This window comes from Daphnia magna, linkage group LG5 (assembly GCF_020631705.1).
Source record: "Daphnia magna isolate NIES linkage group LG5, ASM2063170v1.1, whole genome shotgun sequence".
Lineage (NCBI taxonomy): Eukaryota > Metazoa > Arthropoda > Branchiopoda > Diplostraca > Daphniidae > Daphnia > Daphnia magna.
Window position 1 is genome coordinate 1,243,901 of NC_059186.1, and position 20,881 is coordinate 1,264,781.

Below are 20,881 nucleotides of genomic sequence, written 5' to 3' on the forward strand. Positions count from 1 at the left end.
TAAACTAACCACTAGACAATATGGGATTAGCATTAATACGTTTTACGATAAACACTTATTTTCTTTATCTTTATCTTATTTTTCCCTTCCGGAAACCTCTCCATAAAAACTAACCACTAGACAATATGGGATTGGCATCAATAATTTTTACGATAAACGCTTAGTTGAAACTAACCCTTTTCTTTTTCAACAACCCATGCTTTGCTTTACAAAGCCATGCTCGGACATTTAAGAGACCAGATGTTGTTGAATTTCTATTGTCTGGTTCCCGGTGTGACGGTAGAATACACCGCCACCGCCGCCGCAGCCGTCTTCTTCTTCTTCTCCTTCTACTTCTTCTCCTTCTTCTGATAGCTGAAGCAAAAGCTTTGCTGTCGGAAAGCGTTATTAATTAAAAGTTAAGCGCTTTATTGAGTTTGTTGATGAACAGCGTAATTATTACTTATGGTACAAATAATATAAATAAGTCAGGATGGCCGAGCGGTCTAAGGCGCCAGACTCAAGGATAAAAACCTTACTTCTCCAAGAGAAGCATCAGAATTCTGGTCTTCAATGAAGACGTGGGTTCAAATCCCACTCCTGACAGGTTTTTCTCTTGGAAGATGTACTTCCGGAGTAGATTTTTCAAACGAGTCTCTTACAATAACAACAAGCGATGGTGGTATAGTGGTTAGCATGGTTGCCTTCCAAGCAATCGACCCGAGTTCGATTCTCGGTCATCGCAACAAATTATTTATCTAATTTGGAAAATCATGAATATTTAGGAGTGAAGTCCGCCACCTGTTGTCTAAAATTACAGTCATGAGCAAGAATGAATTAAGTATGGAAAAAACTACAAGGAAAATGTCTGATTCCTAGGTAGGCCAGGTCAGAAACATGAAGTATTAATTGAGATGAATGTGATGTATGCAATTAATGTGTTCCCAATACATGGCAAATTTTTATGTTTATTCCCATACCGGGAATTGAACCCGGGCCTCCTGGGTGAGAGCCAGGTATCCTAACCACTAGACAATATGGGATTAGCATTAATACGTTTTACGATAAACACTTATTTTCTTTATCTTTATCTTATTTTTCCCTTCCGGAAACCTCTCCATAAAAACTAACCACTAGACAATATGGGATTGGCATCAATAATTTTTACGATAAACGCTTAGTTGAAACTAACCCTTTTCTTTTTCAACAACCCATGCTTTGCTTTACAAAGCCATGCTCGGACATTTAAGAGACCAGATGTTGTTGAATTTCTATTGTCTGGTTCCCGGTGTGACGGTAGAATACACCGCCACCGCCGCCGCAGCCGTCTTCTTCTTCTTCTCCTTCTACTTCTTCTCCTTCTTCTGATAGCTGAAGCAAAAGCTTTGCTGTCGGAAAGCGTTATTAATTAAAAGTTAAGCGCTTTATTGAGTTTGTTGATGAACAGCGTAATTATTACTTATGGTACAAATAATATAAATAAGTCAGGATGGCCGAGCGGTCTAAGGCGCCAGACTCAAGGATAAAAACCTTACTTCTCCAAGAGAAGCATCAGAATTCTGGTCTTCAATGAAGACGTGGGTTCAAATCCCACTCCTGACAGGTTTTTCTCTTGGAAGATGTACTTCCGGAGTAGATTTTTCAAACGAGTCTCTTACAATAACAACAAGCGATGGTGGTATAGTGGTTAGCATGGTTGCCTTCCAAGCAATCGACCCGAGTTCGATTCTCGGTCATCGCAACAAATTATTTATCTAATTTGGAAAATCATGAATATTTAGGAGTGAAGTCCGCCACCTGTTGTCTAAAATTACAGTCATGAGCAAGAATGAATTAAGTATGGAAAAAACTACAAGGAAAATGTCTGATTCCTAGGTAGGCCAGGTCAGAAACATGAAGTATTAATTGAGATGAATGTGATGTATGCAATTAATGTGTTCCCAATACATGGCAAATTTTTATGTTTATTCCCATACCGGGAATTGAACCCGGGCCTCCTGGGTGAGAGCCAGGTATCCTAACCACTAGACAATATGGGATTAGCATTAATACGTTTTACGATAAACACTTATTTTCTTTATCTTTATCTTATTTTTCCCTTCCGGAAACCTCTCCATAAAAACTAACCACTAGACAATATGGGATTGGCATCAATAATTTTTACGATAAACGCTTAGTTGAAACTAACCCTTTTCTTTTTCAACAACCCATGCTTTGCTTTACAAAGCCATGCTCGGACATTTAAGAGACCAGATGTTGTTGAATTTCTATTGTCTGGTTCCCGGTGTGACGGTAGAATACACCGCCACCGCCGCCGCAGCCGTCTTCTTCTTCTTCTCCTTCTACTTCTTCTCCTTCTTCTGATAGCTGAAGCAAAAGCTTTGCTGTCGGAAAGCGTTATTAATTAAAAGTTAAGCGCTTTATTGAGTTTGTTGATGAACAGCGTAATTATTACTTATGGTACAAATAATATAAATAAGTCAGGATGGCCGAGCGGTCTAAGGCGCCAGACTCAAGGATAAAAACCTTACTTCTCCAAGAGAAGCATCAGAATTCTGGTCTTCAATGAAGACGTGGGTTCAAATCCCACTCCTGACAGGTTTTTCTCTTGGAAGATGTACTTCCGGAGTAGATTTTTCAAACGAGTCTCTTACAATAACAACAAGCGATGGTGGTATAGTGGTTAGCATGGTTGCCTTCCAAGCAATCGACCCGAGTTCGATTCTCGGTCATCGCAACAAATTATTTATCTAATTTGGAAAATCATGAATATTTAGGAGTGAAGTCCGCCACCTGTTGTCTAAAATTACAGTCATGAGCAAGAATGAATTAAGTATGGAAAAAACTACAAGGAAAATGTCTGATTCCTAGGTAGGCCAGGTCAGAAACATGAAGTATTAATTGAGATGAATGTGATGTATGCAATTAATGTGTTCCCAATACATGGCAAATTTTTATGTTTATTCCCATACCGGGAATTGAACCCGGGCCTCCTGGGTGAGAGCCAGGTATCTTCTGCTAGACTTTGTCGAGAGCAGACGTGTTTTCAAAGGGCTCTGGGTTTTATTGATGTTATGTTTTAGCTCGTTATATTGTTCTTCTCTTTTATCTAACTTCATCCGAGAAACTTTTCTGTTTTTACAAAAACAAATATTTAGCTTTTATTCAATACTATTTTTTCTTTAATTTTAATATTCCATTCTACTTGTTTATTTATATTCATTTTTCATCTCATTTTCCGTTCTTTTAAATTTTTTTTCCCATTTCCCTTATTATTTATTTATTTATTTTTTAATCCTATCAAATCCTTTAAAAAAATATATTTTTCATCATATTTTTAATTGGTCTTTAAATTTTTCTCCCTATATTTTTCCGAATTTTATTTCATTTTTTGTTTTTACTTCCTAAGAATTTCTGTTTTACACTCTTATATGTAAGTGGGCCCAGGGTAGCAATGGCAGAGGTAGGAGCATCTAGTAGAAATGCTACTAGAGTAAGACTCCATGGGACAATAATTAAAATCCCAGTTCCTCTGCCAAACATTTTAAAATGTGGGGAGAAATCCTGTCAAGGTGAGCGAGGTAGCGGTCCCTGGTCTGGGGATCGCAAGAGACAATTGGCGGAGACACACATAAAAGAAAGACATTCTAGGAGAGGGGTTCAGTACACCACCCAGTATGTCTGCCATGGCTGTAAAAAGGAATTTAATTCGTTTATTTCAGCCGGCAGACATGCAAGACCTTGTACTGAGTCCCTTTCCTCCAGTATTCTCCGCCAATCCCTCGAACTAACCATTGCATCTGCAATGGATGGTTCGCAGGGGTCTCCTAATCCCGCTCACTCTTCTCTCCCCACGTTTTCCCCTTCCAGAATTGAAGGGGACAAAATCATTTTAAAATACCCTGGGAAACCCACGAAGTGTCCTAGGTGTGAGTGGACTACCTTGGCAACTAACACCAGAGCCATGGGTAGTATCCACAGACACCTAGAGACAGCCCACACACTCCGACTAGTTAAATATTGGGAATGCGGAGTGTGTGGATTTGCTGGAGATGGCCCTACACTAAAAGGGCATTACCAGAGATTGCACTCAGCACCACAGCAATCACCCTCCATCCGGTCGCCACGGTTTTTCAACGCGGATATCTCTGTTCGGCATTCTTCTGTGGTAGCGACCTTCCAAGAGGAGATCGCTGTCACAGAAGATGAGCGTCAGGAGTTATCCGTGATGGGAATGCCGGCGATCGAAGAGGAGGGGCATGGTAATGCCCAATCTCCAGCAAATTTTACCCAAAGCCCCATTTTAGTTCTTGAGAGGGAGTTCACCGCATCTTTTAATACACAAAATTTTAGTTGGCTCTACGAACTCCCTCTACAAGAAATTTCTTATCCACCACCTGTAGCTCCGGAAGGGCCACAACCCGATCCCCTTCAAGAGACCCAACCCTTTTCCCCCAGTCAGCAAAATGTTCGAGGATGCAGCCAAGAGAGCTCAGAAGAGCAAAGCCAAAGAGGCGGCGATTTCGCTTGTCTCTGGGTACCTGCTTTTCTGAGCTGCGAGACTCTTCTTGATCTTGAAGGCGTCCTCGAACGTTGCACTGCTGACTGGCTCAACAAAGCACAGATTTTAGAAGACCCTAGCCCTGAAAAACCCCGAGGAAACCCTAATGGTAGAAAAAGAAACCAAAACCGGCAGATGCAGAGAGCCCGGCGACAGATCAAGCTCAAGGCATACGAAGCGAGGAAGATTCAACGGGCTTTTCAATATCTACCCAAGAAGAGCCGTTCGAGAGGTGCTCGGAGATCGTTCACCCTCGTACGATGGCACTGTTGAAGCTGCGGAGGAATACCTCGAGAGGACTTACCACCGCTCGAGTCTACCTTCGCAGCAGTGCCAGAGTGCGAGGGTACTCTACGACACCTGCGACTGGTCCCATCCATCAAGGGACCAGATGGACTTCCTCAATCGTGCGCCTAGCCAAAAAGAGCTTGAGGCTAAACTTCGCCGGGCTACAAATACATCACCAGGGGTCGATGGCCTAGAATATCGACATCTAAGAGCCCTCGACCCCGACTGCATCTTGCTGGAAACAGTTTGTAGAATAGTTTGGAAGATTGGAATTCCTAACTGTTGGAAAATATCGCGAACAGTCCCCATCTTTAAGAAAGGGGACACTAGCGATTATTCCAACTTTAGGCCAATTTCCCTTCTTCCGACCATCTACAAACTGTTCTCGGGAGTAATCAGCCAGAGACTCACAGAGGTCGCCTCAGATCTTGGCTGGTTATCTCCCGAGCAAAAGGGTTTCCTCCCGGGGGTCCATGGTATCCAGGAGCACACACAGCTCTTGCAGACCGTTGTCGAGGAGACAAGGACCAAACGTAGGCATGTGTCTATAGCATGGCTAGACATGTGCAATGCGTTTGGTTCTGTTCCTCACGCCGTTCTTGGAGAGCTGTTTGCTTCTCTTCCGATACCAGACGACCTCCGGCGCATCCTGGCGGACATTTACTCGGGGAATCGGATGGATTTTGCCGTTCAGAAAGAATCTGTTCGTATTTCCCCAACAGCAGGTGTTCGTCAGGGTGACGCTCTTAGCGCCCCTATTTTTAATCTGGCTTCCGAGCCCCTCGTCAGGGCCGGAAAGTCCAATATCAACCCCGGATTTTTATTATTTGGCTCGCTCGTCAAGACCACGGCATATGCTGACGACATTGCCGTGGTTACAAATTCTCCTGACGAGCTCCAAAATATTTTAGACATTTTATCCCTCACCGCTGACACCTTAGGGCTGCAATTCAACGCTGGGAAGTGTGCTTGCTTGGTCATTGAGAAAGGCAAGCCGTCTGAGGCTCTGTGCCGAATCGGTACTCAACCCATTCGGTGCTTGGGACCAGACGACCAAGAGACATATCTTGGTACACCGATCGGCGGGAAATTGCGGTTTCGTCCTCCCACTGACCTTATCCCTAACCTTGACAAGATTGCCGCCTCCCACCTCGCACCATGGCAAAAACTTGAGATTTTCCGTAGCCACCTTCTACCTTCCCTTTCCCATCACCTCGCTTCGGGTCGGGTCCTGAAAGACTGCCTCACCCAACTGGACACTGAGTGTAGGAAGTTCTTAGGCCTTATTTGCAACCTTCCCAATCACGCAACGGTCCCGTTTTTCTACGCGGACCGGCGGGTTGGGGGCCTAGGAACATGCCGCCTCACTGATGATGCCGATATCTGGACCATCGCCAGGGCTGCTCAGCTCCTCACTTGTAGAGACCCTACAGTGAGGAACATATGTCGAGAGCAGCTCCATGAAACCATCCGGCGAGGGTTCAGAAACGAGCATCCAGGAGTGTTGCCAGTTGGGGAATATCTTTCGGGATCCGTGGATGGGGGGCTCTACAGACTGAGGTACGCGGAGGCAGGGTCCAATCTTTGGACTCTTGCCCGCCAAGCTGCCAAACGACTGGGAGTGCGGATTGATGTATCCGGCGATGAAAATATAAGAATTGTCGCCGATGACGTCTCCGTAAGCCCAGTCAAGGCAGTCCGTGGACTTCGGAAAGTAGCTCGGCAGCGCTATACCAGGGACCTAATTTCCGACAAGAGCCACCAGGGAGTAGTTGCCACTGGCCTCTCCCTGGAAGACAAGTCGAAAGACATGGCTCGCCTGGTATCCCCCCCGCCCCCCCCCCCCCCCCAGACTGGAGATATCTTCACAGGGCCCGGCTCGACATCCTTCCTCTTCGGGGGCACTCGTGGTTTTGCTCACAGGAGCAAGATACGAGTTGCCGCCGATGCGGAAAGGAAAACGAGACCGGGTTTCATGTGCTTAACCACTGTGAAGAAGGTCTCCAGCTCGCCACCAAGAGGCACAACACCATCCAAGATCTCTTGGAATCGCTGCTAGTCAAGCAGGGACACGACGTCACGATCAACAATGCCATCCCCGGGCAAAGGTTAAGACCGGATGTTGAATTTTTACTATCCGGTTCCCGGGTGATGGTTGACGTCGTGGTCTGCTATGACCAACCAGGGAGTATGGAGAATGCCTACCAGCGGAAATATGATAAATATTCTTCGCATGGGAGGATTCTCCCCCTGGTTGTCGGGTCTCTTGGATCATGGTACCCCAGGAACGACGAAATCCGTTCGATTCTCGGAATCAACGGAAGATCCTGGGGTGCCTTCCGATTCAAGGCCCGATTGGCAGCGATCCAGGGATCAATGGATATGGTGTGTGCCCATTTCCATCATGGTGCACCAAACCCCGAAGCTGAGGATATCCCCCCTTTTCCCGTAGAAACTCCCTACCCAGTAGATTAGTAGATTCTTTCCCTCATATTTTATTTATGTAATTTTAGTAATATTTTAAAGTGCACCTACCTCATACATGTTTATTCCCCTTCCGGAAACCCCTCCATAAACTAACCACTAGACAATATGGGATTAGCATTAATACGTTTTACGATAAACACTTATTTTCTTTATCTTTATCTTATTTTTCCCTTCCGGAAACCTCTCCATAAAAACTAACCACTAGACAATATGGGATTGGCATCAATAATTTTTACGATAAACGCTTAGTTGAAACTAACCCTTTTCTTTTTCAACAACCCATGCTTTGCTTTACAAAGCCATGCTCGGACATTTAAGAGACCAGATGTTGTTGAATTTCTATTGTCTGGTTCCCGGTGTGACGGTAGAATACACCGCCACCGCCGCCGCAGCCGTCTTCTTCTTCTTCTCCTTCTACTTCTTCTCCTTCTTCTGATAGCTGAAGCAAAAGCTTTGCTGTCGGAAAGCGTTATTAATTAAAAGTTAAGCGCTTTATTGAGTTTGTTGATGAACAGCGTAATTATTACTTATGGTACAAATAATATAAATAAGTCAGGATGGCCGAGCGGTCTAAGGCGCCAGACTCAAGGATAAAAACCTTACTTCTCCAAGAGAAGCATCAGAATTCTGGTCTTCAATGAAGACGTGGGTTCAAATCCCACTCCTGACAGGTTTTTCTCTTGGAAGATGTACTTCCGGAGTAGATTTTTCAAACGAGTCTCTTACAATAACAACAAGCGATGGTGGTATAGTGGTTAGCATGGTTGCCTTCCAAGCAATCGACCCGAGTTCGATTCTCGGTCATCGCAACAAATTATTTATCTAATTTGGAAAATCATGAATATTTAGGAGTGAAGTCCGCCACCTGTTGTCTAAAATTACAGTCATGAGCAAGAATGAATTAAGTATGGAAAAAACTACAAGGAAAATGTCTGATTCCTAGGTAGGCCAGGTCAGAAACATGAAGTATTAATTGAGATGAATGTGATGTATGCAATTAATGTGTTCCCAATACATGGCAAATTTTTATGTTTATTCCCATACCGGGAATTGAACCCGGGCCTCCTGGGTGAGAGCCAGGTATCCTAACCACTAGACAATATGGGATTAGCATTAATACGTTTTACGATAAACACTTATTTTCTTTATCTTTATCTTATTTTTCCCTTCCGGAAACCTCTCCATAAAAACTAACCACTAGACAATATGGGATTGGCATCAATAATTTTTACGATAAACGCTTAGTTGAAACTAACCCTTTTCTTTTTCAACAACCCATGCTTTGCTTTACAAAGCCATGCTCGGACATTTAAGAGACCAGATGTTGTTGAATTTCTATTGTCTGGTTCCCGGTGTGACGGTAGAATACACCGCCACCGCCGCCGCAGCCGTCTTCTTCTTCTTCTCCTTCTACTTCTTCTCCTTCTTCTGATAGCTGAAGCAAAAGCTTTGCTGTCGGAAAGCGTTATTAATTAAAAGTTAAGCGCTTTATTGAGTTTGTTGATGAACAGCGTAATTATTACTTATGGTACAAATAATATAAATAAGTCAGGATGGCCGAGCGGTCTAAGGCGCCAGACTCAAGGATAAAAACCTTACTTCTCCAAGAGAAGCATCAGAATTCTGGTCTTCAATGAAGACGTGGGTTCAAATCCCACTCCTGACAGGTTTTTCTCTTGGAAGATGTACTTCCGGAGTAGATTTTTCAAACGAGTCTCTTACAATAACAACAAGCGATGGTGGTATAGTGGTTAGCATGGTTGCCTTCCAAGCAATCGACCCGAGTTCGATTCTCGGTCATCGCAACAAATTATTTATCTAATTTGGAAAATCATGAATATTTAGGAGTGAAGTCCGCCACCTGTTGTCTAAAATTACAGTCATGAGCAAGAATGAATTAAGTATGGAAAAAACTACAAGGAAAATGTCTGATTCCTAGGTAGGCCAGGTCAGAAACATGAAGTATTAATTGAGATGAATGTGATGTATGCAATTAATGTGTTCCCAATACATGGCAAATTTTTATGTTTATTCCCATACCGGGAATTGAACCCGGGCCTCCTGGGTGAGAGCCAGGTATCCTAACCACTAGACAATATGGGATTAGCATTAATACGTTTTACGATAAACACTTATTTTCTTTATCTTTATCTTATTTTTCCCTTCCGGAAACCTCTCCATAAAAACTAACCACTAGACAATATGGGATTGGCATCAATAATTTTTACGATAAACGCTTAGTTGAAACTAACCCTTTTCTTTTTCAACAACCCATGCTTTGCTTTACAAAGCCATGCTCGGACATTTAAGAGACCAGATGTTGTTGAATTTCTATTGTCTGGTTCCCGGTGTGACGGTAGAATACACCGCCACCGCCGCCGCAGCCGTCTTCTTCTTCTTCTCCTTCTACTTCTTCTCCTTCTTCTGATAGCTGAAGCAAAAGCTTTGCTGTCGGAAAGCGTTATTAATTAAAAGTTAAGCGCTTTATTGAGTTTGTTGATGAACAGCGTAATTATTACTTATGGTACAAATAATATAAATAAGTCAGGATGGCCGAGCGGTCTAAGGCGCCAGACTCAAGGATAAAAACCTTACTTCTCCAAGAGAAGCATCAGAATTCTGGTCTTCAATGAAGACGTGGGTTCAAATCCCACTCCTGACAGGTTTTTCTCTTGGAAGATGTACTTCCGGAGTAGATTTTTCAAACGAGTCTCTTACAATAACAACAAGCGATGGTGGTATAGTGGTTAGCATGGTTGCCTTCCAAGCAATCGACCCGAGTTCGATTCTCGGTCATCGCAACAAATTATTTATCTAATTTGGAAAATCATGAATATTTAGGAGTGAAGTCCGCCACCTGTTGTCTAAAATTACAGTCATGAGCAAGAATGAATTAAGTATGGAAAAAACTACAAGGAAAATGTCTGATTCCTAGGTAGGCCAGGTCAGAAACATGAAGTATTAATTGAGATGAATGTGATGTATGCAATTAATGTGTTCCCAATACATGGCAAATTTTTATGTTTATTCCCATACCGGGAATTGAACCCGGGCCTCCTGGGTGAGAGCCAGGTATCTTCTGCTAGACTTTGTCGAGAGCAGACGTGTTTTCAAAGGGCTCTGGGTTTTATTGATGTTATGTTTTAGCTCGTTATATTGTTCTTCTCTTTTATCTAACTTCATCCGAGAAACTTTTCTGTTTTTACAAAAACAAATATTTAGCTTTTATTCAATACTATTTTTTCTTTAATTTTAATATTCCATTCTACTTGTTTATTTATATTCATTTTTCATCTCATTTTCCGTTCTTTTAAATTTTTTTTCCCATTTCCCTTATTATTTATTTATTTATTTTTTAATCCTATCAAATCCTTTAAAAAAATATATTTTTCATCATATTTTTAATTGGTCTTTAAATTTTTCTCCCTATATTTTTCCGAATTTTATTTCATTTTTTGTTTTTACTTCCTAAGAATTTCTGTTTTACACTCTTATATGTAAGTGGGCCCAGGGTAGCAATGGCAGAGGTAGGAGCATCTAGTAGAAATGCTACTAGAGTAAGACTCCATGGGACAATAATTAAAATCCCAGTTCCTCTGCCAAACATTTTAAAATGTGGGGAGAAATCCTGTCAAGGTGAGCGAGGTAGCGGTCCCTGGTCTGGGGATCGCAAGAGACAATTGGCGGAGACACACATAAAAGAAAGACATTCTAGGAGAGGGGTTCAGTACACCACCCAGTATGTCTGCCATGGCTGTAAAAAGGAATTTAATTCGTTTATTTCAGCCGGCAGACATGCAAGACCTTGTACTGAGTCCCTTTCCTCCAGTATTCTCCGCCAATCCCTCGAACTAACCATTGCATCTGCAATGGATGGTTCGCAGGGGTCTCCTAATCCCGCTCACTCTTCTCTCCCCACGTTTTCCCCTTCCAGAATTGAAGGGGACAAAATCATTTTAAAATACCCTGGGAAACCCACGAAGTGTCCTAGGTGTGAGTGGACTACCTTGGCAACTAACACCAGAGCCATGGGTAGTATCCACAGACACCTAGAGACAGCCCACACACTCCGACTAGTTAAATATTGGGAATGCGGAGTGTGTGGATTTGCTGGAGATGGCCCTACACTAAAAGGGCATTACCAGAGATTGCACTCAGCACCACAGCAATCACCCTCCATCCGGTCGCCACGGTTTTTCAACGCGGATATCTCTGTTCGGCATTCTTCTGTGGTAGCGACCTTCCAAGAGGAGATCGCTGTCACAGAAGATGAGCGTCAGGAGTTATCCGTGATGGGAATGCCGGCGATCGAAGAGGAGGGGCATGGTAATGCCCAATCTCCAGCAAATTTTACCCAAAGCCCCATTTTAGTTCTTGAGAGGGAGTTCACCGCATCTTTTAATACACAAAATTTTAGTTGGCTCTACGAACTCCCTCTACAAGAAATTTCTTATCCACCACCTGTAGCTCCGGAAGGGCCACAACCCGATCCCCTTCAAGAGACCCAACCCTTTTCCCCCAGTCAGCAAAATGTTCGAGGATGCAGCCAAGAGAGCTCAGAAGAGCAAAGCCAAAGAGGCGGCGATTTCGCTTGTCTCTGGGTACCTGCTTTTCTGAGCTGCGAGACTCTTCTTGATCTTGAAGGCGTCCTCGAACGTTGCACTGCTGACTGGCTCAACAAAGCACAGATTTTAGAAGACCCTAGCCCTGAAAAACCCCGAGGAAACCCTAATGGTAGAAAAAGAAACCAAAACCGGCAGATGCAGAGAGCCCGGCGACAGATCAAGCTCAAGGCATACGAAGCGAGGAAGATTCAACGGCTTTTCAATATCTACCCAAGAAGAGCCGTTCGAGAGGTGCTCGGAGATCGTTCACCCTCGTACGATGGCACTGTTGAAGCTGCGGAGGAATACCTCGAGAGGACTTACCACCGCTCGAGTCTACCTTCGCAGCAGTGCCAGAGTGCGAGGGTACTCTACGACACCTGCGACTGGTCCCATCCATCAAGGGACCAGATGGACTTCCTCAATCGTGCGCCTAGCCAAAAAGAGCTTGAGGCTAAACTTCGCCGGGCTACAAATACATCACCAGGGGTCGATGGCCTAGAATATCGACATCTAAGAGCCCTCGACCCCGACTGCATCTTGCTGGAAACAGTTTGTAGAATAGTTTGGAAGATTGGAATTCCTAACTGTTGGAAAATATCGCGAACAGTCCCCATCTTTAAGAAAGGGGACACTAGCGATTATTCCAACTTTAGGCCAATTTCCCTTCTTCCGACCATCTACAAACTGTTCTCGGGAGTAATCAGCCAGAGACTCACAGAGGTCGCCTCAGATCTTGGCTGGTTATCTCCCGAGCAAAAGGGTTTCCTCCCGGGGGTCCATGGTATCCAGGAGCACACACAGCTCTTGCAGACCGTTGTCGAGGAGACAAGGACCAAACGTAGGCATGTGTCTATAGCATGGCTAGACATGTGCAATGCGTTTGGTTCTGTTCCTCACGCCGTTCTTGGAGAGCTGTTTGCTTCTCTTCCGATACCAGACGACCTCCGGCGCATCCTGGCGGACATTTACTCGGGGAATCGGATGGATTTTGCCGTTCAGAAAGAATCTGTTCGTATTTCCCCAACAGCAGGTGTTCGTCAGGGTGACGCTCTTAGCGCCCCTATTTTTAATCTGGCTTCCGAGCCCCTCGTCAGGGCCGGAAAGTCCAATATCAACCCCGGATTTTTATTATTTGGCTCGCTCGTCAAGACCACGGCATATGCTGACGACATTGCCGTGGTTACAAATTCTCCTGACGAGCTCCAAAATATTTTAGACATTTTATCCCTCACCGCTGACACCTTAGGGCTGCAATTCAACGCTGGGAAGTGTGCTTGCTTGGTCATTGAGAAAGGCAAGCCGTCTGAGGCTCTGTGCCGAATCGGTACTCAACCCATTCGGTGCTTGGGACCAGACGACCAAGAGACATATCTTGGTACACCGATCGGCGGGAAATTGCGGTTTCGTCCTCCCACTGACCTTATCCCTAACCTTGACAAGATTGCCGCCTCCCACCTCGCACCATGGCAAAAACTTGAGATTTTCCGTAGCCACCTTCTACCTTCCCTTTCCCATCACCTCGCTTCGGGTCGGGTCCTGAAAGACTGCCTCACCCAACTGGACACTGAGTGTAGGAAGTTCTTAGGCCTTATTTGCAACCTTCCCAATCACGCAACGGTCCCGTTTTTCTACGCGGACCGGCGGGTTGGGGGGCCTAGGAACATGCCGCCTCACTGATGATGCCGATATCTGGACCATCGCCAGGGCTGCTCAGCTCCTCACTTGTAGAGACCCTACAGTGAGGAACATATGTCGAGAGCAGCTCCATGAAACCATCCGGCGAGGGTTCAGAAACGAGCATCCAGGAGTGTTGCCAGTTGGGGAATATCTTTCGGGATCCGTGGATGGGGGGCTCTACAGACTGAGGTACGCGGAGGCAGGGTCCAATCTTTGGACTCTTGCCCGCCAAGCTGCCAAACGACTGGGAGTGCGGATTGATGTATCCGGCGATGAAAATATAAGAATTGTCGCCGATGACGTCTCCGTAAGCCCAGTCAAGGCAGTCCGTGGACTTCGGAAAGTAGCTCGGCAGCGCTATACCAGGGACCTAATTTCCGACAAGAGCCACCAGGGAGTAGTTGCCACTGGCCTCTCCCTGGAAGACAAGTCGAAAGACATGGCTCGCCTGGTATCCTGCCGTACGCCCCTCTCCTTCCGAGACTGGAGATATCTTCACAGGGCCCGGCTCGACATCCTTCCTCTTCGGGGGCACTCGTGGTTTTGCTCACAGGAGCAAGATACGAGTTGCCGCCGATGCGGAAAGGAAAACGAGACCGGGTTTCATGTGCTTAACCACTGTGAAGAAGGTCTCCAGCTCGCCACCAAGAGGCACAACACCATCCAAGATCTCTTGGAATCGCTGCTAGTCAAGCAGGGACACGACGTCACGATCAACAATGCCATCCCCGGGCAAAGGTTAAGACCGGATGTTGAATTTTTACTATCCGGTTCCCGGGTGATGGTTGACGTCGTGGTCTGCTATGACCAACCAGGGAGTATGGAGAATGCCTACCAGCGGAAATATGATAAATATTCTTCGCATGGGAGGATTCTCCCCCTGGTTGTCGGGTCTCTTGGATCATGGTACCCCAGGAACGACGAAATCCGTTCGATTCTCGGAATCAACGGAAGATCCTGGGGTGCCTTCCGATTCAAGGCCCGATTGGCAGCGATCCAGGGATCAATGGATATGGTGTGTGCCCATTTCCATCATGGTGCACCAAACCCCGAAGCTGAGGATATCCCCCCTTTTCCCGTAGAAACTCCCTACCCAGTAGATTAGTAGATTCTTTCCCTCATATTTTATTTATGTAATTTTAGTAATATTTTAAAGTGCACCTACCTCATACATGTTTATTCCCCTTCCGGAAACCCCTCCATAAACTAACCACTAGACAATATGGGATTAGCATTAATACGTTTTACGATAAACACTTATTTTCTTTATCTTTATCTTATTTTTCCCTTCCGGAAACCTCTCCATAAAAACTAACCACTAGACAATATGGGATTGGCATCAATAATTTTTACGATAAACGCTTAGTTGAAACTAACCCTTTTCTTTTTCAACAACCCATGCTTTGCTTTACAAAGCCATGCTCGGACATTTAAGAGACCAGATGTTGTTGAATTTCTATTGTCTGGTTCCCGGTGTGACGGTAGAATACACCGCCACCGCCGCCGCAGCCGTCTTCTTCTTCTTCTCCTTCTACTTCTTCTCCTTCTTCTGATAGCTGAAGCAAAAGCTTTGCTGTCGGAAAGCGTTATTAATTAAAAGTTAAGCGCTTTATTGAGTTTGTTGATGAACAGCGTAATTATTACTTATGGTACAAATAATATAAATAAGTCAGGATGGCCGAGCGGTCTAAGGCGCCAGACTCAAGGATATAAACCTTACTTCTCCAAGAGAAGCATCAGAATTCTGGTCTTCAATGAAGACGTGGGTTCAAATCCCACTCCTGACAGGTTTTTCTCTTGGAAGATGTACTTCCGGAGTAGATTTTTCAAACGAGTCTCTTACAATAACAACAAGCGATGGTGGTATAGTGGTTAGCATGGTTGCCTTCCAAGCAATCGACCCGAGTTCGATTCTCGGTCATCGCAACAAATTATTTATCTAATTTGGAAAATCATGAATATTTAGGAGTGAAGTCCGCCACCTGTTGTCTAAAATTACAGTCATGAGCAAGAATGAATTAAGTATGGAAAAAACTACAAGGAAAATGTCTGATTCCTAGGTAGGCCAGGTCAGAAACATGAAGTATTAATTGAGATGAATGTGATGTATGCAATTAATGTGTTCCCAATACATGGCAAATTTTTATGTTTATTCCCATACCGGGAATTGAACCCGGGCCTCCTGGGTGAGAGCCAGGTATCCTAACCTATCCTAACTATTTTTTTTCTTTCTTTCTTAAATTTCTAAATTCCTCTCTTTCTATATTTTTTTAGAATTTTCTCTTCAGATTTTTAATGGTTTTTTTTAAATTTTTCTAACAATATTTTACCGATTTTTTCTTTATTTGTTTGTTTTTAGTCAATAAGAATTACTGTTTTATTCTTTCATATGTAAGTGGGCCCAGGGTAGCAATGGCAGAGGTAGGAGCATCTAGTAGAAATGCTACTAGAGTAAGACTCCATGGGACAATCATTAAAATCCCAGTTCCTCTGCCAATTATTTTAAAATGTGGGGAGAAATCCTGTCAAGGTGAGCGAGGTAGCGGTCCCTGGTCTGGGGATCGCAAGAGACAATTGGAGGGAGACACACATAAAAGAAAGACATTCTAGGAGAGGGGTTCAGTACACCACCCAGTATGTCTGCCTTGGCTGTAAAAAGGAATTTAATTCGTTTATTTCAGCCGGCAGACATGCAAGACCTTGTACTGAGTCCCTTTCCTCCAGTATTCTCCGCCAATCCCTCGAACTAACCATTGCATCTGCAATGGATGGTTCGGAGGGGTCTCCTAATCCCGCTCACTCTTCTCTCCCCACGTTTTCCCCTTCCAGAATTGAAGGGGACAAAATCATTTTAAAATACCCTGGTAAACCCACGAAGTGTCCTAGGTGTGAGTGGACTACCTTGGCAACTAACACCAGAGCCATGGGTAGTATCCACAGACACCTAGAGACAGCCCACACACTCCGACTAGTTAAATATTGGGAATGCGGAGTGTGTGGATTTGCTGGAGATGGCCCTACACTAAAAGGACATTACCAAAGGTTACATTCTAATAACAACCCATCACCCTCCATCCGATTTGCTGGGATATCCAGTATGGATGGCTCAAACCGTGACTCTTCTGCTGCAGTGATCTCTCTAGAGGATGTTACTGCAACAGAAGACGAGCGTGATGAGCTATCCGTGGTGGAAATCCCAGCGATCGAGGAATCCCCTGGTAATGTCCTATCTCCAGCAAATTTTACCGCTAGCCCTATTTTAGATCTTGGGAGGGAGTTCGCCTCCTCTTTTAATACACAAAATTTTAGTTGGCTTTATGAACTCCCCCACAAGAAAATACTAGCCCCACAATTTTATCACAAGAGATTTTAGACCCTTCACCTAACCCCGAGACCTTATCCTTTGTCCCCAGTCAGCACAGCAATCGAGGACGTAGTCACCACAGCTCAGAAGAGCAGAGTCAAAGAGACGACGATTTTGTCAGTCTCTGGGTTCCTGCCTTCTTGAGCTGTGAGACTCTACATGACCTAGACGATGTCCTCGAACGTTGCACAGCTGACTGGCTCCCTAAAGCACAAATTTTACAAGACCCTAGCCCTGAACAACCCCGAGGAAACCCTGACAAAAGAAAAAAAACCAAAACCGGCAGATGCAGAAGGCCCGGCGACATATCAAGCAAAAGGCGTACGAGGCGAGGAAGATTCAGCGGCTCTTCAACATTTACCCAAGAAGAGCCGTTCGACAGGTGCTCGAAGACCGTTTACCCTCCTACGATGGTACTGTACAAGCTGCGGAGGAATATCTCAAGAGGACTTACAACCGATTGAGACCATCTCCGCAGCAGTGCCAAAGTGCGAGGGAACTCTACGACACCTGCGACTGGTCCCAACCTTCAGAGGACCAGATGAACTTCCTTAATCGTGCGCCAACCCAACAAGAGCTTGAAGCTAAGCTCCGCCGGGCTACCAACACATCACCAGGGGTTGATGGCCTAGAATACCGTCATCTTAGAGCCATCGACCCCAACTGCATTCTGCTGGAAACAGTTTGTAAAATGGTTTGGAAGCTAGGGGTTCCTAATTGTTGGAAGACATCGCGAACTGTCCCCATTTTCAAGAAAGGGGACACTAGCGACTATTCCAACTTTAGACCAATATCCCTTCTTCCTACCATTTACAAACTGTTCTCGGGAGTGATCAGCCAGAGAATAACGCAAGTCGCTTCAGACCTTGGCTGGTTATCTCCCGAGCAAAAGGGGTTTCCTCCCGGGGGTCCATGGTATTCAGGAACATACACAGCTCTTACAGACGGTTGTCGAGGAGACAAAGACCAAACGAAAGCACATGTCTATTGCATGGCTGGACATGTGCAACGCGTTTGGATCTGTGCCTCACGCCGTTCTGAATGAGCTGTTCACATCACTTCCAATACCAGAGGACCTCCGGCGCATCCTGGTGGACATATATTCGGGAAATCGGATGGATTTTGCCGTTGGGAAAGAATCCATCCGCATTTTCCCGACAGCAGGTGTTCGCCAGGGTGACGCTCTTAGTTCCCCTATTTTTAACCTGGCTTCCGAACCCCTCGTCAGGGCCGGAAAGTCCAATATTAACCCCGGATTTTTAATATTTGGCTCGCTCGTAGAAAACCACGGCATATGCTGACGACATTGCCGTGGTTACAAATTCTCCCTCCGAGCTCCAAAACATTTTAAACGTTTTTACCCTCACCGCAAACACCTTGGGGCTGCAATTTAATGCCGGGAAGTGTGCTTGCCTGGTCTTCGACAAAGGCAAGCCGTCTGACGCCCAGTGCCGAATTGGTGATCAATTAATTCGGTGCTTGGGTCCAGACGACCAAGAAACATATCTTGGTACACCGATCGGAGGAAAATTGCGGTTCCGACCACCAACTGACCTTATCCCTAACCTCGACAAGATTGCCGCCTCCCACCTCGCACCATGGCAAAAACTTGAAATCTTCCGTAGCCACCTTCTTCCCTCCCTTTCCCATCACCTCGCTTCGGGTCGGGTCCTGAAAGACTGTCTTACCCAACTGGACACTGAGTGTAGGAAGTTTCTAGGCCTAATTTGCAACCTTCCCAATCACGCAACGGTCCCGTTTTTCTACGCGGACCGGCGGGTTGGGAGGCTAAAAGGATGCCGCCTCACTGATGATGCCGATATCTGGACCATCGCCAGGGCTGCTCAGCTCCTCACTTGTAGAGACCCTACAGTGAGGAACATATGCCGAGAGCAGCTCCATGACACCATCCGGCGAGGGTTCAGAAACGAGCATCCAGGAGTGTTGCCAGTTGGGGAATATCTTTCGGGATCCGTGGATGGGGGCTCTACAGACTGAGGTACGCGGAGGCAGGGTCCAATCTTTGGACTCTTGCCCGCCAAGCTGCCAAACGACTGGGAGTGCGGATTGATGTATCCGGCGACGAAAATCTAAGAATTGTCGCCGATGACGTCTCCGTAAGCCCAGTCAAGGCAGTCCGCGGACTTCGGAAAGTAGCTCGGCAGCGCTATACCAGGGACCTAATTTCCGACAAGAGCCACCAGGGAGTAGTTGCCACTGGCCTCTCCCTGGAAGACAAGTCGAAAGACATGGCTCGCCTGGTATCCTGCCGTACGCCCCTCTCCTTCCGCGACTGGAGATATCTTCACAGGGCCCGGCTCGACATCCTTCCTCTTCGGGGCACTCGTGGTTTTGCTCACAGGAGCAAGATACGAGTTGCCGCCGATGCGGAAAGGAAAACGAGACCGGGTTTCATGTGCTTAACCACTGTGAAGAAGGTCTCCAGCTCGCCACCAAGAGGCACAACACCATCCAAGATCTCTTGGAATCGCTGCTAGTCAAGCAGGGACACGACGTCACGATCAACAATGCCATCCCCGGGCAAAGGTTAAGACCGGATGTTGAATTTCAACTATCCGGTTCCCGGGTGATGGTTGACGTCGTGGTCTGCTATGACCAACCAGGGAGTATGGAGAATGCCTACCAGCGGAAATATGATAAATATTCTTCGCATGGGAGGATTCTCCCCCTGGTTGTCGGGTCTCTTGGATCATGGTACCCCAGGAACGACGAAATCCGTTCGATTCTCCGGAATCAACGGAAGATCCTGGGGTGCCTTCCGATTCAAGGCCCGATTGGCAGCGATCCAGGGATCAATGGATATGGTGTGTGCCCATTTCCATCATGGTGCACCAAACCCCGAAGCTGAGGATATCCCCCTTTTCCCGTAGAAACTCCCCACCCAGTAGATTAGTAGATTCTTTTCCCTCATATTTTATTTATGTAATTTTAGTAATATTTTAAAATGCACCTACCTCATACATGTTTATTCCCCTTCCGGAAACCCCTCCATAAACTAACCACTAGACAATATGGGATTAGCATTAATACGTTTTACGATAAACACTTATTTTCTTTATCTTTATCTTATTTTTCCCTTCCGGAAACCTCTCCATAAAAACTAACCACTAGACAATATGGGGGTGGTATCATCAATAATTTTACGATAAACGCTTAGTTGAAACTAACCCTTTCCTTTTTTTTCAACAACCCATGCTTTGCTTTACAAAGCCATGCTCGGACATTTAAGAGACCAGATGTTGTTGAATTTCTATTGTCTGGTTCCCGGTGTGACGGTAGAATACACCGCCACCGCCGCCGCAGCCGTCTTCTTCTTCTTCTCCTTCTACTTCTTCTCCTTCTTCTGATAGCTGAAGCAAAAGCTTTGCTGTCGGAAAGCGTTATTAATTAAAAGTTAAGCGCTTTATTGAGTTTGTTGATGAACAGCGTAATTATTACTTATGGTACAAATAATATAAATAAGTCAGGATGGCCGAGCGGTCTAAGGCGCCAGACTCAAGGATAAAAACCTTACTTCTCCAAGAGAAGCATCAGAATTCTGGTCTTCAATGAAGACGTGGGTTCAAATCCCACTCCTGACAGGTTTTTCTCTTGGAAGATGTACTTCCGGAGTAGATTTTTCAAACGAGTCTCTTACAATAACAACAAGCGATGGTGGTATAGTGGTTAGCATGGTTGCCTTCCAAGCAATCGACCCGAGTTCGATTCTCGGTCATCGCAACAAATTATTTATCTAATTTGGAAAATCATGAATATTTAGGAGTGAAGTCCGCCACCTGTTGTCTAAAATTACAGTCATGAGCAAGAATGAATTAAGTATGGAAAAAACTACAAGGAAAATGTCTGATTCCTAGGTAGGCCAGGTCAGAAACATGAAGCAAGGCCGTAACTGAACGC

The 20,881-nt window shown here is 45.2% G+C and overlaps 20 non-coding genes across 20 annotated transcripts; 16 read left to right on the forward strand and 4 right to left on the reverse strand.

Annotated features, from left to right (window-relative positions):
* The first annotated feature begins 466 nt into the window (after window positions 1–466).
* Window positions 467–585, forward strand: Trnal-caa. The gene is made up of 2 exons: window positions 467–504; window positions 541–585. It is a non-coding gene; the product is annotated as a tRNA-Leu (tRNA).
* Window positions 586–652: 67 nt separating this feature from the next.
* Window positions 653–724, forward strand: Trnag-ucc. Its single transcript has one exon. It is a non-coding gene; the product is annotated as a tRNA-Gly (tRNA).
* A 226-nt stretch (window positions 725–950) lies between these two features.
* Trnae-cuc lies at window positions 951–1,022 on the reverse strand. Its single transcript has one exon. It is a non-coding gene; the product is annotated as a tRNA-Glu (tRNA).
* Window positions 1,023–1,462: 440 nt separating this feature from the next.
* On the forward strand, window positions 1,463–1,581 carry Trnal-caa. Its single transcript has 2 exons — window positions 1,463–1,500; window positions 1,537–1,581. It is a non-coding gene; the product is annotated as a tRNA-Leu (tRNA).
* A 67-nt stretch (window positions 1,582–1,648) lies between these two features.
* Window positions 1,649–1,720, forward strand: Trnag-ucc. The gene has a single exon. It is a non-coding gene; the product is annotated as a tRNA-Gly (tRNA).
* Window positions 1,721–1,946: 226 nt separating this feature from the next.
* Window positions 1,947–2,018, reverse strand: Trnae-cuc. The gene has a single exon. It is a non-coding gene; the product is annotated as a tRNA-Glu (tRNA).
* Window positions 2,019–2,458: 440 nt separating this feature from the next.
* Window positions 2,459–2,577, forward strand: Trnal-caa. The gene is made up of 2 exons: window positions 2,459–2,496; window positions 2,533–2,577. It is a non-coding gene; the product is annotated as a tRNA-Leu (tRNA).
* Window positions 2,578–2,644: 67 nt separating this feature from the next.
* Trnag-ucc lies at window positions 2,645–2,716 on the forward strand. Its single transcript has one exon. It is a non-coding gene; the product is annotated as a tRNA-Gly (tRNA).
* A 5,150-nt stretch (window positions 2,717–7,866) lies between these two features.
* Window positions 7,867–7,985, forward strand: Trnal-caa. Its single transcript has 2 exons — window positions 7,867–7,904; window positions 7,941–7,985. It is a non-coding gene; the product is annotated as a tRNA-Leu (tRNA).
* Window positions 7,986–8,052: 67 nt separating this feature from the next.
* Window positions 8,053–8,124, forward strand: Trnag-ucc. The gene has a single exon. It is a non-coding gene; the product is annotated as a tRNA-Gly (tRNA).
* Window positions 8,125–8,350: 226 nt separating this feature from the next.
* On the reverse strand, window positions 8,351–8,422 carry Trnae-cuc. The gene has a single exon. It is a non-coding gene; the product is annotated as a tRNA-Glu (tRNA).
* A 440-nt stretch (window positions 8,423–8,862) lies between these two features.
* Window positions 8,863–8,981, forward strand: Trnal-caa. The gene is made up of 2 exons: window positions 8,863–8,900; window positions 8,937–8,981. It is a non-coding gene; the product is annotated as a tRNA-Leu (tRNA).
* Window positions 8,982–9,048: 67 nt separating this feature from the next.
* Trnag-ucc lies at window positions 9,049–9,120 on the forward strand. Its single transcript has one exon. It is a non-coding gene; the product is annotated as a tRNA-Gly (tRNA).
* Window positions 9,121–9,346: 226 nt separating this feature from the next.
* Window positions 9,347–9,418, reverse strand: Trnae-cuc. Its single transcript has one exon. It is a non-coding gene; the product is annotated as a tRNA-Glu (tRNA).
* Window positions 9,419–9,858: 440 nt separating this feature from the next.
* Trnal-caa lies at window positions 9,859–9,977 on the forward strand. The gene is made up of 2 exons: window positions 9,859–9,896; window positions 9,933–9,977. It is a non-coding gene; the product is annotated as a tRNA-Leu (tRNA).
* Window positions 9,978–10,044: 67 nt separating this feature from the next.
* Window positions 10,045–10,116, forward strand: Trnag-ucc. The gene has a single exon. It is a non-coding gene; the product is annotated as a tRNA-Gly (tRNA).
* A 5,151-nt stretch (window positions 10,117–15,267) lies between these two features.
* Window positions 15,268–15,386, forward strand: Trnal-caa. The gene is made up of 2 exons: window positions 15,268–15,305; window positions 15,342–15,386. It is a non-coding gene; the product is annotated as a tRNA-Leu (tRNA).
* A 67-nt stretch (window positions 15,387–15,453) lies between these two features.
* Window positions 15,454–15,525, forward strand: Trnag-ucc. Its single transcript has one exon. It is a non-coding gene; the product is annotated as a tRNA-Gly (tRNA).
* Window positions 15,526–20,446: 4,921 nt separating this feature from the next.
* Window positions 20,447–20,565, forward strand: Trnal-caa. The gene is made up of 2 exons: window positions 20,447–20,484; window positions 20,521–20,565. It is a non-coding gene; the product is annotated as a tRNA-Leu (tRNA).
* Window positions 20,566–20,632: 67 nt separating this feature from the next.
* Window positions 20,633–20,704, forward strand: Trnag-ucc. The gene has a single exon. It is a non-coding gene; the product is annotated as a tRNA-Gly (tRNA).
* Window positions 20,705–20,881: the final 177 nt, after the last annotated feature.